The sequence below is a fragment of the Aquarana catesbeiana genome, linkage group LG02 (genome assembly GCF_042186555.1).
Source record: "Aquarana catesbeiana isolate 2022-GZ linkage group LG02, ASM4218655v1, whole genome shotgun sequence".
NCBI classification, from domain to species: Eukaryota; Metazoa; Chordata; class Amphibia; order Anura; family Ranidae; genus Aquarana; species Aquarana catesbeiana.
In genome coordinates, this window is record NC_133325.1 from 67,528,624 (window position 1) to 67,546,689 (window position 18,066).

An 18,066-nucleotide genomic window follows, 5' to 3' on the forward strand; every position below is an offset into this window, starting at 1 on the left:
GGTGGGGGGCTTTGGTGAGAGATCAGGGGTCTTAATAGACCCCTGATATCTCCCCCTTGAGACAGAGAAAGAGACAGAGGATAGAGATTCCCCAGTCCCTTTCTCTGCAGCCTCAGCTGCACTGACAATGAATGGAGAAGACAGAGTGCTTTAAACCAGCAGCTCCACCGAGAGTTAGTGAGATAGATAGATAGAGAGAGAGAGATAGAGAGATATATATATATATATATATATATCTCTATCTCTATTTTGTAAAGAATACTGCGCTAACACGAAACTAATAAATAAAAATTACCAGCAACCATCAAGTGTTATATGACACCAATCAGAATAGTAAAAATTAATATAGTCGCGCTAGTGAAAAAGTAGAAACTGTAAACATTAAATACTATTGGCATAAATAACTCAATATTAGATACAAGGTTGTGCACCTTTACATCAAAAAGAACGTGCCAACGTAAATTAGAAAAAAGTCCATAACCAAACAAACATGGAAGTGAAATATTAAATGAAAAAAGTCCAAAGGATGAAAACAAATTTCAGAGTGATGCAAATATTCATAAGGTGCCAAGTGCGTTGATGAGACCTCCACCTATGACAAACACTGCCGCTTACCAGAGAGCGATGGTCCCTTGTTACAGGGGACCACGCTAAGCGGATGGCTGGACCCCAGCCCGGGATCTCACAGGCAGGCACCAAATGTCTCAACGTCCAGAGGGATCCTCAGCATCGATCACAGCAAAGTGATGTACTCCCAAGAAATAAAACACATTAAAGTGCTCCACATAGCGTAAATCACGGGACCACGTCCGATAGTGACGAAACTATGTAGGGAGGAGGAGCCACGTCCTGACGTCACCACTGTACGTTCTAATCCCGGAAGATACGGGCTGATTCCGAAGCTGGCCGGCTTTCATGTCATCTGTTTTGCCGTTTTTACACCTGTCAACTGTAAGTGTGCATTTGACTTTTATTATTCAAATAAACCTATAAGGATTTACGCTATGTGGAGCACTTTATGTGTTTTATCTCTTGGGAGTACATCACTTTGCTGTGATCGATTTTACTAATATAAATATATAAAATATATATATATATATATATATATTTACTCAAGTATATTTTAATGAACAAGTATTAAAGGAAGTAGCAGGAAAGAGGCAGAAGGGAAGTTGCAGGGAAGCTCAAATACCTTTCTTCAGTATTCTTTAGATCATTCTTTGGAATTGAACACTTGTAGTTGAATGCACTCCCCGTGTGGGATTTAATCTTTGCCCGCCTGGATAGGCCTCTCTCACTTGCCTAGCAGCCAGTACGCAGCACAAACAAAAGTCTCTACCACAGACTTGTTTGAAATGAAACCCTCTGCCACAGGATGTACCGGTCTGCGATGCATGTCAGACACAGCACTTGAACCTTTAAGCCAACCCAGCAGTACTATGCAGTAGGACCACTTCAGGATACGTCCTCTAACCGAGTCACCAGGCCCCTCTCCAGACCAGCACTCTGCATGATCCTTCCACGATGGGTCCTCCCCTAGAATCTCCTCGGTTGTCCAGCTTCTTCACTCAGGATAGACAGCTCAGGACCATTCCTCTGCTGCTGTGGTAGGCCCCAGACAGGCTTCTGGGCCCACCCACACGTCTCAGCGACGTGGGCCTCCAAAACGGAGGACCATGAGGTGGTACTCTTAACGCATACCTGTCGGCCAGGAGGGCCAGCAGGTGGCTAAAAACAAACCCCAAAATATGGCGTCTGTCCCATAAATACCCTCTCCCAGAATGCAGGTCCTATCCAGAAGCAAGAGAAAAGCATAGGGTTGGGACTGCAGCTTGCAGTCCAACCAGAAGTGATGGTTATACCAGCCAGAGAACCTGTCATGGTCGGAAGTAGAGAGGAAGCTATCGCCACTAAGGGACCATCTACCTTAGTAGCTGAAGCAAGTACCGGCAGCCAGCGGAAGTGGCGCTTGCAGAGCATTATTGTGTGCCAAGCCAGGGACTGAGCAGGCCAGTGAGGTGACGCTTGAGAAGAACCTGGAGTGCCAAGCTAGGGACCCATCAGGGACGTGGGGGTGACGCTTGAGGAAGATACTGAGTGTGAAGATTGGAAGAGCTCAGGAGATCCAGTGGCAGTGGATCAGTAAGTCTAGTGAGAGACGGGAGCTCAGTGGAGTGAAGAGCTTGATTGTAGAGGAAGTACAGAAGTTCATCACAACGTGTTAGAAACTGTTATAAGACTGTTGCCATAGGAGACAGCAATCTTACGCATGCACATGTGGTGTCTTGCTGGATGCCTTTCCCTGTATGGCTGTCTACCTATAGAAGCCTCGGAGGCTGCTAATTACCATTGCAACAACTAAAGGGTGTCCTGGCCCCAACCATCTCTCCCACAGTTCTGTTCAAGAGAAAATATATCTCTTTGCATTGAAGAAGTGTCTGGCGCCCATGAATTTACCTTGCACTACACCCTCCATGCCTTGTAATTCACTCTATACAGAAGGATGTCAGCTGTCCTTAACTCTGGAGGTTCTCATTAGACCAGAAGGGGACTGGGACCTCGCTACATACTTGTAAAATATAAATCAATAAATCATTATATGATGGTGGACTTTTATATAATAACTTGATTCATTGATTTTGATTTATATTTGTTTACAAGTATAGCAATTGTGAAGTTTGGGGTTAGATTGAGTTGCAGCAAGCACAGTATTCATATGCACTAAATGATATACACATTTAAACTTAGTAGCGCCGCACCGGTTTGAATTTAAACTTCTTGGGGTGTCTGCTTTTCCGCAATGAAGTCATTTTGGGGTGTTTCTACTTTCCTGGCATTTCAGGGCCTGTAATAGACAGTCAGAAAATCAGATGCATAGTTTAGGTCAGGGGGTCTCAAATTGACAGCCCTCCAGCTGTTGCGAAACTACAAGTCCCATCATGCCTCTGCCTGTGGGATTCATGCTTGTAACTGTCAGCCTTGCAATGCCTCATGCCACTTGTATTTCTGTAACAGCTGGAGGGCCACCAGTTTGAGACCCTGGTTTAGGTCCCTGGAGGAGCTTATTGGATTTGGGGCCCTCCTAAGTGGCTACACTGTGATAAAATCTCCCCCATGTGGTGACCTCATATTCTGGAGGTGAAGGAAAATGTGTTTTGGTGTGTATTTCTAAGTATACCCATGCCATGCATGAGACATATCCTATTAAAATGGCAACATTTGTCACCACAAGAATCCAATTTTTAATTTACTTCCTTCATTTTCTAAAATAACTGTGAAAAAGAAGTCTCTCCATGCCTCTTACCAAAATACCTTGGGGTGTCTTCTTTCCATGATGGGGGTCATATTAGGGGTGTTTGTACCACCCTAACATTTTATGGCCTCAGTCCGGGTTCACATATGTGTGAATTGGATGCAGGTTTCCCCGCATCCAATTCGCACGATGTGCGAGTGTGACTGGCTCTCAATGGAGCCGGTTCACACACATCTGGGGCGGCTGCGGTGCGGATTTTAAAAGGGTCCTGTGCGTATTTGAGCCTGGTTCAGGTGCGAATTCAGGCAAAAATTCGGACCCGAATCACACCTGAACCGGTGAACAGAAACGCACCGGACCCCATGCTGTTAACCACGGCCGCACATAGGTGAACCCGGACTTAAGAAATGTAATAGGCAGTCAGGACTCCAGTGCTCAGAAATCTCAAATCTATATGCCATTATCTGTAAATGCGCATAAAAAGTGCTAAAATGCACTCCACACTTGCGGTGCCATTATTTCTTAATGGCACCCCAAATGCAGATACAGGGCCAATCCTGGCCAGGGTGCACGGGGTGCAGTGCACCCAGGCGCCACAGAGGTGGGGGCGCTGAAGCACAAGAGTGCTCCCCTCCCTCCTCCTCTCCTTGTCTGTAGGCGGCTCTTTCCACCGGTCACCGCCGCCGCTGTGTCTCTTGCCAAAGCCCACCCCCCCTCCCTCCTCCTATCAGAGGAGGAGAGCGGAAGCAGCTGGAGGTCGGAGCGGATGTGTCTCTGTGTGCAGAGAGACCAGCCGCGCAGTGACATCACTGAGGGGGGGGGGGGGGGAGTCCGTTCCCGACATGTTCCAGCTCTCCTGTGTAACTCCCGCCTGCTGCCCAAGCCTGACACGCTCTGCTCTCCACCCGGGCGACGCGGCTGCACACTGTCCTCTCCTCTCCAGCTGCCACCCGGGTGTTTTTTAATTAGCTCAATGGAGGGGGGGCTGGTTTGTCAGGGGTCTATACTAATGGAGGGGGGGTTTGTCCTGGGGGGTCTATACTAATGAAGGGGGGTTGTCCTGGGTGGGGGTCTATACTAATGAAGGGGGGGTTGTCCTGGCGGGGTCTATACTAATGGAGGGGAGGGGTTTGTCCTGGGGGGTCTATACTAATTAAGGGGGGGTTGTCCTGGGGGGTCTATACTAATGAAGGGGGGGTTGTCCTGGGGGGGTCTATACTAATGAAGGGGGGGTTGTCTTGGGGGGGGTCTATACTAATGAAGGGGGGGTTGTCTTGCGGGGTCTATTCTAATGAAGGGGGGGTTGTCCTGGGGGGTCTATACTAATGAAGGGGGGGGTTGTCCTGGGGAGGGTCTATACTAATGGAGGGGAGGGGTTTGTCCTGGGGGGTCTATACTAATGAAGGGGGGGTTGTCCTGGGGGTCTATACTAATTAAGGGGGGGTTGTCCTGGGGGGGTCTATACGAATGAAGGGGGGTTGTCCTGAGGGGTCTATACTAATGAAGGGGGGGTTGTCTTGGGGGGGTCTATACTAATGAAGGGGGGTTGTCCTGGGGGGTCTATACTAATGAAGGGGGGGTTGTCCTGGGGGGGTCTATACTAATGAAGGGGGGGTTGTCCTGGGGAGGGTCTATACTAATGGAGGGGAGGGGAGGGGTTTGTCCTGGGGGGTCTATACTAATGAAGGGGGGGTTGTCCTGGGGGGGTCTATACTAATTAAGGGGGGGTTGTCCTGGGGGGGTCTATACTAATGAAGGGGGGTTGTCCTGGGAGGTCTATACTAATGAAGGGGGGGTTGTCCTGGGGGGTCTATACTAATGAAGGGGGGGTTGTCTTGGGGGGGTCTATACTAATGAAGGGGGGGTTGTCCTGGGGGGGTCTATACTAATGAAGGGGGGGTTGTCTTGGGGGGGTCTATACTAATGAAGGGGGGGTTGTCTTGGGGGGTCTATACTAATGAAGGGGGGTTGTCTTGGGGGGTCTATACTAATGAAGGGGGGTTGTCCTGGGGGGTCTATACTAATGAAGGGGGGTTGTCCTGGGGAGGGTCTATACTAATGGAGGGGAGGGGTTTGTCCTGGGGGGTCTATACTAATGAAGGGAGGGGGTTTGTCCTGGGGGGTCTATACTAATGGAGGGGAGGGGTTTGTCCTGGGGGGTCTATACTAATGAAGGGGGGGTTGTCCTGGGGGGGTCTATACTAATGAAGGGGGGGTTGTCCTGGGGGGGTATACTAATGAAGTGGGGGTCTATACTAATGGAGGGGAAGGGTTTGTCCTGGGGGTTTATACTAATGAAGGGGGGGTTGTCCTGGGGGGGTCTATACTAATGGAGGGGAGGGGTTTGTCCTGGGGGGTTCTATACTAATGAAGGGGGTTGTCCTGGGGGGGCTATACTAATGAAGGGGGGGTTGTCCTGGGGGGGCTATACTAATGAAGGGGGGGTTGTCCTGGGGGGGTCTATACTAATGGAGGGAAAGGGTTTGTCCTGGGGGGTCTATACTAATGAAGGGGGGGTTGTCCTGGGGGGTTTATACTAATGGAGGGGAGGGGTTTGTCCTGGGGGTTTATACTAATGAAGGGGGGGTTGTCCTGGGGGGTCTATACTAATGGAGGGGAGGGGTTTGTCCTGGGGGGTCTATACTAATGAAGAGGGGGTGTCCTGGGGGGGTTCTATACTAATGAAGGGGCGGTTATCCTGGGGGGGTCTATACTAATGGAGGAGGGGTTTGTCCTGGGGGGTCTGTACTAATGGAGAGGGGGTGGTTTGTTCTAGAGGGACTGTACTAATGGAGGGGGGGGGGTGGTTTGTCCAGGGGGGTCTATACTAATGGAGGGGGGGGTGGTTTGTCCTGGGGGGGTCTGTACTAATGGAGGGGTGGTTTGTCCTGGGGGGTCTGTACTAATGGAGAGGGGGTGGTTTGTCCCGGGGGGGGTCTGTAATAATGGAGAGGGGGTGGTTTGTCCCGGGGGGGGGGTCTGTACTAATGGAGAGGGGGTGGTTTGTCCCGGGGGGGTCTGTACTAATGGAGAGGGGGTGGTTTGTCCCGGGGGGGGTCTGTACTAATGGAGAGGGGGTGGTTTGTCCCGGGGGGGGTCTGTACTAATGGAGAGGGGGTGGTTTGTCCCGGGGGGGGTCTGTACTAATGGAGAGGGGGTGGTTTGTCCCGGGGGGGTCTGTACTAATGGAGAGGGGGTGGTTTGTCCCGGGGGGGTCTGTACTAATGGAGAGGGGGTGGTTTGTCCCGGGGGGGTCTGTACTAATGGAGAGGGGGTGGTTTGTCCCGGGGGGGTCTGTACTAATGGAGAGGGGGTGGTTTGTCCCGGGGGGGTCTGTACTAATGGAGAGGGGGTGGTTTGTCCCGGGGGTCTGTACTAATGGAGAGGGGGTGGTTTGTCCCGGGGGTCTGTACTAATGGAGGGGGTGGTTCTGTACTAATGGAGGGGGGTCGTCCTGAGGGGGGTCTGTACTAATGGAGGGGGGTGGTTTGTTCAGGGGGGTCTGTACTAATGGAGGGGGGTGGTCCTGAGGGGGGTCTGTACTAATGGAGGGGGGTGGTTTGTTCAGGGGGGTCTGTACTAATCGAGGGGGGTGGTTTGTTCAGGGGGGTCTGTACTAATGGAGGAGGGGTGGTTTGTTCTGGGGGGGTCTGTACTCACGGAGGGGGTGGTTTGTCTTGAGGGGGGTCTGTATTAATGGAGGGGTGGTTGGTTTGTCCTGAGGGGGGTCTATACTGATAGAGGGGGGTGTTTTGTGCTGGGGGGTCTGTACTGAGGGAGGGGTTTATACTTAGTGGGGGGTCTGCACTGACGGAGGGGGGTCTATACTTAGTGGAGGGGGATCTGTACTGAGGGGCCACTATAGTTGGTGGAGGGGGGTGATACCCCTCTCCTCTTCGCGCACGCTGCTGTACTAGTGAGCGGCGCACTATGTTTCTTCCCCCCGCCTTCATATCGGCCAGGGAAGAAAAAAAAAAGGAGCAAAGACATGTAGTCCCGAAGACTGGCAGCCCGGCTGTAACACGGAAACTGCAGCCCACGCAGCATGCTCAGCTGAATGGGAGAGAGAGAGAGCCAGGAGCCCGGGAAAGCTTTCAGGGAAGTACACCCAGGACTCCAGAGGGAGAGGACAGTGCTGAGGGAACACCATCAGAGAGAGAACCCCGCTGACCTGCGCCACCAGAGGGAAAACCACACAGCCTGGCGCCATCCCTGGCGGAGAAAGGATTGGAGTCATTGCCAGAATACAGATCTGGGTGCTACCCAGTGGACTCGCTACGGGCAATTCAGAGTAAGCAGACTCCTGATCAGAAGAACCGTTGTTGCTGTATCGCTGGGTCAGGTGAGAGGGCCGATTGGCCATTATCTACTAACGTCCATAGGAACTGCAGTCTCCGACGATCTCTTGTATCATGTCTGCAGTCTCTGACAGTCTCCTGTACTATGTCTGCAGTCTCTGACAGTCTCCTGTACTATGTCTGCAGTCTCTGACCATCTCCTGTACTATGTCTGCAGTCTCTGACCATCTCCTGTATTATATCTCCAGTCTCTGACCGTCTCCTGTAGTATGTCTGCAATCTCTGACCATCTCCTGTAATATGTCCGCATTCTCTGACCATCTCCTGTACTATGTCTGCAGTCTCTGACCATCTCTTGTAACATGTCTGCAGTCTCTGACCATCTCTTGTAACATGTCTGCAGTCTCTGACCATCTCTTGTAACATGTCTGCAGTCTCTGACCATCTCTTGTAACATGTCTGCAGTCTCTGACCATCTCTTGTAACATGTCTACAGTCTCTGACCATCTCCTGTACCATGTCTGCAGTCTCTGACCATCTGTTGTAACATGTCTGCAGTCTCTGACCATCTTCTGTATTATGTCTGCAGCCTCTGACCATCTCCTGTACTATGATTGCAGTCTCTGACCGTCTCTTGTACTATGACTACAGTCTCTGACCATCTCCTGTACTATGTCTGGGGGCTCTTTCTAACAGACTCTCTAACAGAAGCCTTCTCTGTGTGCATCAGAGAGAATCCCCTCCAAGTCTCATTAGTGTATGCTCTTCCTGTATTTTCTTTATTGTTAAAAGATCATGGGAGGATCCCAGGGCAACAAAGACTTCTTAGGGGAGCATCTCTGTGTTTGAGTCGTTGCCATAGTAACATTTGTAAAGGGGAGGGGTTGGTAAGATAACCACGCCCACGTGGGGGCGCCAGAAATATTTCTGCACCCAGGCATCTGTGACCCTAGGATCGGCCCTGGCGGAAGTTCAATTTCTGTGTGGAGCTCCGCTTTAACAAAAGCTTTAAAATAAACCCACACTTACCTATCTAGCTGCTTTTAGTGTGAAGATATACATTCTCAAAAAATCACAATAAAAGATTCTGAAGTTGAGTTTCAGTTTTTGCTATAATAGTAAATCATAAGAAAAGTACTCCACTGCCTCTGTGTGAATTTAAAGATGAATTACCCCACAATGCCTATAGCTACAAGGGTGAATGAGGGCTTGTTTTACTGCTTATTCTGAAACTGATTTTTTTAAAATAACAAACATGTTATGTTATACTTGTATAATCGTTTTGCACAGAGCAGTCTTGATCCTCCTCTTCTGCGGTCCCCAATCGGTCCTGACTTCTCTCTATTACTGAGTGCCCATCATATCAAGCTTGCTTTAAAACCACTTTAACCACTTGCCTACAGGGCACTTTCACCCCCCTTCCTGCCCAGGCCAATTTTGAGCTTTCAGCGTTGTCGCACTTTGAATGACAATTCGCGGTCATGCTACACTGTAACCGTGTGAAATTTGTTATCATTTTTTTTAACACAAATAGAGCTTTCTTTGGGTGGTATTTAATCACTGCTGGGTTTTTTACTTTTTACTACAAAATTTTTTTTAAAAAAGACCGAAAATTTTGAAATGAAAAAAAGTTTTCCTTAGTTTCTGTCAGTAAATTTTCGAAATAAGTAATTTCTCCCCTTCACTGATGGTCGCTGATGAGGCGGCATTATGTGCACTGATAGGCTGCACTGATGGGCACTGATGAGGTGGCACTTATGGGCACTGATGAGGTGACACTTATGGGCACTAATGAGGCACACTTATGGGCATTGATTAGGTGGCACTGATGAGGGGGCACTAACAGGCTGCACTTGTGGGCACTGATAGGTGCACTGATGAGCACTGATAGGCGGCACTGGTGGGCACTGATAGGCGGCATTGGTGGGCACTGGTGAGCACTGATAGGTGGCACTGATGGGCACTGATGGGTGGCGCTAGTGGGCACTGATATGTGGTACTGATGGGCACTGATAAGCAGCACTGGTGGGCACTGATAGGCGGCACAGATAGGTGGCACTGGTGGGCACTGATAGGTGGCTCTGGTGGGCACTGATAGGTGGCACTTATGGGTGGCACTGATGAGCACTTATGGGTGGCACTGATGGGCAATGATGGGCATTGATGGGCAGCACTGATAGGGGGCACTGATAGCCAGTACTGACTGGCATCACTAATGGGCACTGATTGCTGGCACTGGTGGCACTGATTGCTGGCACTGGTGGGCACTGATTGCTGGCACTGGTGGGTACTGATTGCTGGCACTGGTGGGCACTGATAGCTGGCACTGGTGGCGTGTTATTGTAATTAGGGCACTGATGTCTCGATGTCCCCTGGGAGGAGATGCCGTTGATCGACTCTCTTTGCCACACACTCTGTCAGTGTGAGTCGATGAGAGGCGATTACCGCCATCTCTGTGTTTACATGTGACTGGCTGCAATTGGACACAGCCGATGACATGGTTAAAGAGCCGCGACTGCGAACAGACAGGTACATGCATGTCTTTTCTGCAATAGTACGCCTGCCTGCTCACAGTTTGTTTTATTTAGGACTTTAGTTTCACCCTAAGTATGCATAGTTCATTTTAAAGCTTAATTAAACCTGGTCACAAAAAAATGTAGAAAAATTCCCATTGGGGGCTTCATGCCATAATGTGTTAGCACATTACACAGCATATCAGGACATTATGGTAGATTTACCTGGTAAGCAATCCCCTCTAGTGCTGCGGTTTTAGCTCTCTCACCTGTCACAGACACTTCCATCTTCTCCCAGTCTTCCTTCCAGTTTAAGACTCTTTGACCACTTGATTGGCTGAGCCACAATGAAATCACTCCCATACATGTGCCCAGGAGTCCCCTCACCGCGGCGCAGAGAGGTGCCATAAATGTATGCTGAGCTGCATATGCGCAGACAGAAGCAGTCACGACAAAAGAGATTAATAGAGTCTCCTTTGTCAGAAAAATCCTACCTCTCAGTTTTTGTTTTCTTTCAATCTGGGGATAATTGAATACCCCAAAAAAGCAAAACATTTTTTTTAGTTTTAGATTCAATGGACAGGTTTTTACTACTGTGTCCCCAATAGAAACTCTTGTCCCAGTGATGTCCTATGACACTTTAACACAGGGTATCTCCTGGACAAGAAATGAGGGTATATCTTCCCAAAAGGGACAAAGAAAGCAGTATAAACCATAAAAAGGTTCTCAACCCTACCCACTCAACAATATTGAGTTTTCTTTTTAAATGTTTGACTGGTATTGGGTCCTAAAAATGTGTTGCAGTTATGAATTGATACCTATTGCTTTGTTTTTTCTGACTCTGAATAGCCTGTGTTGTTAGTACTGATGTCCATTGATTCTGAATCCAAAAGCCTTTTTTATTTTGCAGAACTAATATTTATTGGCTGGGTAGTTTACAAGGAACAGATATGGCTGACAGTCAATAGTTTTTCTGTTTTTTTGTTTGATGCAGCAATGGCAAACCTATAAAACCCAATAGAAAACTGAAGAGCTGCCTACAACGCATTCTGTGCTAATGGCAGAGTCTAAACTAGAACATTAGAGGTAATATGTATTGTGTTCTGTTATTACAGCAACTTGTGTTCACAGTCTACAGTCTAATTATAAGACCATATGTGTTGGATTAAATTGACCTGTTATCAAGGGTCTAATTGATGAACAGAGATGTTGTGAAAGCTAATGGCTCCTATTGTGTTCATTTATACAAGCAAACACTGTAATTTCATATTTTTTTGTATAAAGTAGGCTCTGTATATACAGTTGTGCTCAAAAGATTACATACCCTGGCAGAATTTATGATTTCTTGGCCATTTTTCAGAAATATGAATGATAACACAAAAACATTTCTTTCACTCACGGTTAGTGTTTGGCTGAAGCCATTTATTATCAATCAACTGTGTTTACTCTTTTTAAATCATAATGACAACAGAAACTACCCAAATGACCCTGATCAAAAGTTTACATACCCTGGTGATTTTGGCCTGATGTCATGCACATAAGTTGACACAAAGGAGTTTGAATGGTTATTAAAGGTATCCATCCTCACCTGTGATCTGTTTGCTTGTAATAAGTGTGTGTGTATAAAAGGTCAATGAGTTTCTGGAGTCCTGACAGACTCTTGCATCTTTCATCCAGTGCTGCACTGATGTTTCTGGATTCATGGGGAGAGCAAAAGAATTGTCAAAGGATCTGCGGGAAAAGGTAGTTGAACTGTATAAAACAGGAAAGGCATATAAAAAGATACCCAAGGAATTGAGAATGCCAATCAGCAGTGTTCAAACTCTAATTAAGAAGTAGAAAATGAGGGGTTCTGTTGAAACCAAACCACAGTCAGGTAGTAAAACTAAAATTTCAGCCACAACTGCCAGGAAAATTGTTTGGGATGCAAAGAAAAACCCACAAATAACTTCAGGTGAAATACAGGACTCTCTGAAAACATGTGATGTGGCTGTTTCAAGATGCACAATAAGGAGGCACTTGAAGAAAGATGGGCTGCATGGCCGAGTCGCCAGAAGAAAGCCATTACTATGCAAATGCCACAAAGTATCCAGCTTACAATGCGCCAAACAGCACAGAGAAGCCTGAAACCTTCTGGCACTGTACCTGTAGCTCCACCTGACGTGTTTTCCCATACAAGGCTTCGACTGGGAAAGGAGCCTCCTTTCCCAGTCGAAGCCTTGTACAGGGAAACGCGTCGGGTGGAGCTACAGGTCTTGCCGTCACCACGCACCAGCTGGCTGGCTTGAGCCGCGGCTGGTTTGAATACACTGAATGCTGTTTTGTTTGGATGTCAGTGCCTCCAAATTTTTTAAAGAATAAACACCTTTTAATTTGAGTACTGCACCATGAAGCCTCTTCTTTCCATTTCATAATACATCCCACGGTGGAGCTTATCTTGCTAAAGGCTCTGTGAGAAATACTGCAGCAGAGGAAAGCCGCTACAGGAGGTGGGATCCCGCCATTGGAAGAGCCTGTGGATACATCTTTTTTGGCCAAGTGATCCTTCCTGTGTGTGCCTATCCGATCTCTATAATTTGATATCCATCACATCTGCTAAGCAGCACCATTTTACTTACTTTGTTTGAACAGAAAAATCGTTTGTTCTTCTGAGAAGTTCGTCCTGGTTGTTTGCATTGGGTCAAGCACTTTTTGGACTATATAGTTTAATATTGTTTTCAATTAATCACAGCACATTAATTAACCACAGCACATGTTTGCATTTATATATGCTTTTATTGGTTGCACATTTTTATTTGATTGATAATAAATGGCTTCAGCCAAACACTAACCATGAGTGAAAGAAAAGTTTTTGTGTTATCATTCAAATTCTCAGAAAAATGGCCAAGAAATCATAAATTCTGCCAGGGTATGTAAACTTATGAGCTCAACTGTACATTGAGACAGGGCCATGGCAGGTCACGTGGTAACATGGGTGTGCAGTTTGGCAGGGGTAAAGAGGATTTGGTGTGACCCAAGGTTCTCCCCTATACAGTTTGAAGGGCTTGAGGGTGTTTGTTTTAAGAGATTTGATAATCAGGGCCCTGGAGTTAGGTAACTGGGAGGTGATGAGGCTTCCAATCCTGGGTCCATATTTTGGTGGTGATCACCACCCACAGCCTTTATAGTATGGGTTGTTTCTTTGAAAAAAAGTGGGCTTGGAAACCCTAAAAAAGGGACAATCTGGCTAGTGGCTCTGTTTTTCCTAATGCTCAAATGTTCTGAACTGGTTCCCACTTTATATGTTTAAATGTATGAAACTGGTTTGCGGCTCGATCTGTCACCTGTCATGTCCACTGGACATGGCTAATGACAGATTACTGTACTGGCCCGTTACTGGTACCATGTGATTGATGTGGCCAATCAAAGCAGATCACATGACAGTTGTACACAATGAAAGGCTTTGTTACATGCCTTTCATTGTGTATTATTGTGATGAGCTCTGTGATTGGTCACAGTCATCACATGTTGCAAACAGGGCCAATCACAGCCCATTTGTACCATGTGATTAGCTGTGGCCAATCATAGATAATCACAATAGTAAACACTGAATGAGTATTTTTCATTCAGAAAAAAATGGTTGCTTATAACCATAAAGTGCACAGTTATAAGCAATCATAGTGTGGGAAAAAAATTCTGATCACCTTCCCAGAGTAGTACAGCGGTACTGTGGTTAACACTGTATTGCTCTGGTTGCTGTACGTAAACCAGATTGAAAAAAGAAAGAAAAAAAATGTAATGAATAATTAAAGTGCAGGGTCTAGAGGAGGATCAGAGGAGGACGGAAGTCAGCTGCTTGAGTCTGCTGAATGCTGAGACCAGGGGAGATGAGGGGTGCTGTGACTGCACAGAGAGGCGCAGGATCTGTAGGAGGGGTTCAGTCCACCTTTCTGCTGCCAACTGCTGAGACTGGGGCAAAGAGGACCCTCTCCAAAGCTGCACAGAAATTAGCAATATCTGTCCTCATCTCTGCTGCTGATTGCTGAGACAAGGTGGGGGCTGAGCTGCAGGAGAAGTGCGAGGGCCACATGAAATGGCAGGGCTAGATTCAGCCCGCAGGCCTTGTGTTTGACACATGTGCTCTGCAGGAAGAAGATCCTCCCTTTAGCTCAGTTCCCTATCAGGCATGCGCTCCAGCTTCATTACATGGCTCATGCTGCCAAGCCCAAACAGCATTTCTTCACACAGACCTCCTCACAAGAATAAGCCCTAGAGTGGAGATAGTTCTGGAAGGGTGCTCCCAAACATTTATCATCTTCCCAGGACATATCCCTGATTGTAGTTCCTTGGGGATTGTCTGGGTCAGATAAACAGTCATAACCCACAGAGGTGACCCTGGAACTTTCTTCCAGAAGCAGACAAAACCAATCCACCCAATAGACTTCCGGAAGACCTGCAGAGCCCTGAAAATGTAAATAACAGCTCAGCCTTTGCCAGCTTTGCCAGGAGTTCATCTGTCCGCCGATCCCTGCTGAGTAGGCGGATAGCTGGTCCATGTCCACTCCACTTTTTGCAGAGCAGACACAGCCCACTCTTCTTCATGGGCGGTCGGATGGAAATGGATCGCCTGTCCGTTTATACCCAACTGCCATCCAATCCAATCTGTTTTTATCGGCTTGGATGTAACACATGTCCGTTTACACCCACCGCTCCATAGAGGAGACTGGAGAGTCCGATCGGGTTTGCCTGAAAAACTGACAGGCGGTCCCAATCAGACCGCTAGTGTGAAACCATTGAGGAAACCATGAATGACAACATGTACTGTGACATACTGAAGCAGAGCATGATCCGCTCTCTTCGGAGACTGGGCCGCAGGGCAGTATTCCAACATAATAACGACCCCAAACACACCTCCAAGACGACTACTGCCTTGCTAAAGAAGCTGAGGGTAAAGGTGATGGACTGGCCAGGTATGTCTCTAGACCTAAACCCTATTGAGCAATCTGTGGGGCATCCTCAAATGGAGGGTGGAGGAGCTCAAGGTCTTTAACATCCACCAGCTCCGTGATGTCGTCATGGAGGAGTGGAAGAGGACTCCAGTGGCAACCTCTGGCAAGTTCTGGTGAACTCCATGCCCAAGAGGGTTAAGGCAGTGCTGGAAAATAATGGTGGCCACACAAAATATTGACACTTTGGGCCCAATTTGGACATTTTCACTTAGGGGTGTACTCACGTTTGTTGCCACGTTTTAGACCTTAATGGCTGTGTGCTGAGTTATTTTGAGGGGACAGCAAATTTACACTGTTATACAAGCTGTACACCCACTACTTTACATTGTAGCAAAGTGTCATTTCTTCAGTGTTGTCACATGAAAAGATATAATAAAATATTTACAAAAATGTGAGGGGTGTACTCACTTTTGTGAGATACTGTATGTATACATTTGTACTTATTGTATTTACTCTGATTGTTAATATTAGGTACTTGATTAGATGACAATAAATTAAAGCCTTGAAGAAGCGGCTGCGACCGTGAAGCACGTAGGAAAATACCACAAATAATCTGATTGTTACCTCCTGCCTGATTTTATATTGGGGATTCTATAATGTCTATTTGATATAGAATATCTTTGTGTAATAGAGCTTTGACTTTTTATGTTTCAATAATTTTTATTATAGATTTTACATATTAAACAGAGAGACAATATTGGTTACATGCTTCAAAATTATATAGGCAACACTAGGTTTGCATATTTAATGAACCATTAACATGTTGCAATATTTTAAAAAATATGGAACGCTTCATGAATTTGCATGTCATCCTTGCGCAGGGGCAATGCTAATCTTCTCTGTATTGTTCCAATTTTAGTATATGTCCTGCCAAAGCGAGGACATAGCTCTTTGATTTTTTAAATGATTTGTGTATTCAATGTAATTTGATATTTTAAGAGGCCGTCGTTCAACGCCCATTCCTCTTTGCCTCCTTTTTTTGTTTGACTACATTCTCTGGGTTGATGACCTCTTGATTTAATGCTGGTTTTGCCGTTTTTTTGAACACACCCCTCTCTTTACATACCATTTCACTTATGCTATTACTGCATATGAAAGCCTATGAGCTCATACAGGTACATGCAATGTCTGTATAGGTTGATATCATAGCACTCAGCAGGTGTTGTCTTCAGTATGTATAATTTTTCTTTTTATATAATAGTATTTTTGCACTAGTTGCAACTGATCTGTGAACTCTGTGTTTCACACTACTGAACTCTGAACTCAGTGGTTTGTAACACAGAGTTCAGGGGTTTCAAAGGCAGAGTTAAGTAGTGTGTAATGCAGAATTTAGCAGTTTGTAATACAGATTTCAGAATTCAGTCATTTGTAATGCAGATTTCAGAGTTCAGTATTTTATAATACAGTTTTCAGAGTTCATTAGTTTGTATTGCAGAGTTCAAAGTTCAGTAGTTTGTGATGCAGAGTTCAGTAATTTGTAATGCAGAATTCAGAGATCAGTAGTTGGTAACACTAAGTGCAGTAGCAAAGTTAAACTCTGAATTCTGTGTTAGAATTTACTTAACTCTGAACTACTACTGAACTCAGTGTTACCAACTACTGATCTCTGAATTCTGCATTACAAACTACTGAACTCTGCATTACAAGATATTAAACTATGTTAAATTAGAATTTACTTAATAGCTTGTAATGCAGAGTTCAGTAGTTTGTAATGCAGAGTTCAGTAGTTTGTAATGCAGAGTTCAGTAGTTTGTAATGCAGAGTTCAGTAGTTTGTAATGTACAGTTCAGTAGTTTATAACACAGAGTTCCGAGTTTAGTAGTTTGTAACACAGAGTTCAATACTCTGAGAACTCATTACAAACTACTAATCTCTGAACTCTGCATTACCAACTACTAAAATCTGTATTACAAACAACTGAACTCTGCGTTACAAACTATGTGTCTCTTATTCATCCCTGCCAGAATAGAGCAGTTGTGTGTATTATTCCAGGCTCAGGTCTCCCATTGATGGTAAATAACATTTACATTTTTTACATTTTTGACTGGTGTGCCCCAAGATTGTGCATAATTTTAAAGGGTGCCTTGGCTGAAAAAAGTTTGAAATACACTGTTCTTGGACACAGAGACTAAGTTTGGTTGTAGCCAAGGTTTTATGTCCCGAAAGGCACTTGTGGGTCAGGCTTCAACAAAATGGTAGCTGTCTGCACACAGACACCGATTCCCTGTTCCTCAGATGCGTTTCATCCTTTTCCGTTCTTAATCGTAGAGGCTACGCAAAAAGTTCTCTGCACCTGTATTGGGAAGGATCAATCGAATAAGCTCTTATTATTTTCCTAAATTTAATTTTCTATGTATTTCTTGTGATTGTCAGCTCCATCTAGTGATCATAATGCGGTATTTTCCTGATTGTGGTATTTGAGGAAAATACTACATTATGGCCACTAGATGGAGCTGACAATCATAGGAAATACATAGAAAATATATTTCACACATATTACAAACATTACGACTATTTGTGGTGTTTGTGCTGATGTTGAAACATTCACACAGCATTGTTTTTTTGTAACTAGACCTCTAAATGTTGTTTTTTTTTTTTTTTATATCAGCTTGGAGCTTTCCTATAAAAATATTGGATACATTAAACACTTCATTTTTCCTGGCAATGCTCACCAGCTACATATAAGTATTCCTGTCCAGTGCATGTTTCCTATAAAACGTATTTCTCCATGATTAATTTGAACTGGGGCACTGGCTTTTTGACCTAACATTTACACAGCAGCTTCAGTCTAACCAGTAAAATCTTTTCTCCTAAGTAGTGTGCTTGTGCCTTTTTCAGGTGAAATCATCTGACATTTAGATGGCATCCCCTCCATATAGCCATGTGTATTAGATCCAGCCCCTCAAAATTCAATTTTCTTCAAGGGGAGGATAACAAAGGCACCGTTATTTTGGCTGGATAATACCCAAACTGAGAGGCTGCTCTTTAAACACAAAGATTGCCTCTGACACTCA

General features: G+C 45.8%; 1 non-coding gene across 1 annotated transcript; it reads right to left on the reverse strand.

Annotated features, from left to right (window-relative positions):
- Positions 1-15,828: 15,828 nt before the first annotated feature.
- Positions 15,829-15,935, reverse strand: LOC141130656 (U6 spliceosomal RNA). The gene has a single exon (XR_012242428.1). It is a non-coding gene; the product is annotated as a U6 spliceosomal RNA (small nuclear RNA).
- Between the last annotated feature and the right edge of the window lie 2,131 nt (positions 15,936-18,066).